This window comes from Mandrillus leucophaeus, unplaced genomic scaffold, assembly GCF_000951045.1.
Source record: "Mandrillus leucophaeus isolate KB7577 unplaced genomic scaffold, Mleu.le_1.0 Scaffold481, whole genome shotgun sequence".
Lineage (NCBI taxonomy): Eukaryota > Metazoa > Chordata > Mammalia > Primates > Cercopithecidae > Mandrillus > Mandrillus leucophaeus.
This window is the reverse complement of record NW_012105154.1, coordinates 1,243,809-1,245,824: the sequence shown is the minus strand read 5'-3', so window position 1 is coordinate 1,245,824 and position 2,016 is coordinate 1,243,809. Positions and strand designations below refer to the sequence as shown.

The following is a 2,016-nucleotide window of genomic DNA, read 5'->3' as shown; positions in this document are numbered from 1 at the left end:
ACTGAAGTACACAGACCTATGACGCTACAAAGCAACCACATAAACAAGTCTGCAAAATAATCAGGTAACACCATTAAGAAAGGATAAAATCCACATATATCAATACTTACCTTAAATGTAAATGGGCTAAGTTCCCCCAATTAAACAGCACAGAATGGCAAACTGGATAAAGATCAAGACCCATTGGTATCTTACATACAATGACACACATAGGCTTAAAATAAAGGAATGGAGAAAACTTTACCAAGCAAATGGAAAACAGGAAAAATCAGAGGTTACAATCCTAGTTTCAGATGCAACAAACTTTAAGTCAGCAAAGATAAGAAAAGACAAAGAAGGACATTACATAATCGTAAAGGGTTCAATTCAACATGAAGATCTAACTATACTAAATATACACGCACCCAACGCAGGAGCACCCAGATTCAGGAAGCAAGTTCTTAGAGATATTCAAACAGACTTAGACGCCCACACAAAGATAGTGGGAGATTTTAACACTCCATTTACCATATTAGACAGATCATCAAGACAGAAAACCAACAAAGATATTGAGTAGCTGAATGCAGCATTTGATCAAATGAACCTGATAAGACATCTATAGAACTCTCCACCCAAAAAACCAAAATATACTGTCTTCTTCTCAGCACACGCACTTACTCTAAAATTAGTCTTATAATTGGTAGTAAAACACTCCTCAGCAAATGCAAACTATCTGAAACCACAACAAACAATCTCTTGGGTCATGGTACAATCAAATTAGAAATCAAATCTAATAAATTATCTAAAAACCATATAATTACATGAAAATTGAATAACCTGCTCCTGAATGAGTTTTTGGTAAATAATAAAATTAAAGCAGAAGTCAAGAAGTTCTTTGAAACTAATGAGAATAAAGATACAATGTACCAGAATCTCTGGGACACAGTTAAGACAGTGTTAAGAGGGAAATTTATAGCACTAAATGCCCACATTAAAAAGTTGGAAAAATCTCATCAGCAACCTAATATCACAACTAAAAGAATGAGAGAACCAAAAGCAAGCAAACCCCAAAGCTACCAGAAGATAAGAAATAACAAAGATAAGAGTTGAACTGAAGGAGATAGAGACATGAAAAACCCTTCAAAACATCAACAAATCTGTGGGCTGTTTTCTTATTTTTTAAAAAAATTAATAAGAGATAGACTAATAACACCAGCTAGACTAATAAAAAGAAAGGAGGAGCAGTCAAGATGTGTGACTTCACTGAGGACCACACTGCAGAGTTCAAGGAGGCTTTCCAGCTGTTTGAACAGGTGATGGCAAGCTCCTGTACAGCCAGTGTGGGAACATGATGAGGACCCTGGGCCAGAACTTCACCAACACTGAGGTGCCCAAAGTCCTGGGGAACCCCAAGAGTGATGAAATGAATATGAAGGTGCTAAACTTTCAGCACTTTCTGCCCATGCTGTAGATGGTGGTGGCCAAAAACAAGGACCAGGGCATCTATGAGGATTATGTCAAAGGACTTCGGTTTTTGACAAGGAAGGAAATGGCACTGTCATGGGTGCTGAAATCTAACATATTCTTGTCACACTGGGTGAGAAGATGACAGAGGAAAAAGTAGAGATGGTGATGACAGGGCACGAGGACAACAATGGTTATATTAACTATGACAAGCTCATCTGCATGGTGCCGAATGGCTGAGGACCTTCCCAGTCTCCAAAGAGTCCATGATTTTCCCTGTGTTGGATTTTTTATGTATCCTGAAGTCTCCCTAGACACTCTTGTCATAGCACCTTTCCCATCTTGTCTCTCTTGGATGATGTTTGCCATCAGCATTCACCAAATAAACTTGCTGTCTGTGTCCCCCATCTAAAAAAAAGAACAGAGAAAAGATTCAAAAGAACACAATCAGAAATGACAAGGGGGATATTACCACTGACCTCCCCGCCAGAAATATAGTTATCAGAGAATATTATGAGCACCTCTATGCCCATAAACTAGAAAATCTAGAAAAAATGAAGAAATTCCTGGACA

General features: G+C 38.0%; 1 pseudogene; it reads left to right on the top strand.

The window, feature by feature from the left end:
* The first annotated feature begins 1,229 nt into the window (after window positions 1-1,229).
* LOC105550402 lies at window positions 1,230-1,683 on the top strand (annotated as a pseudogene).
* The last annotated feature ends 333 nt before the right edge of the window (window positions 1,684-2,016 follow it).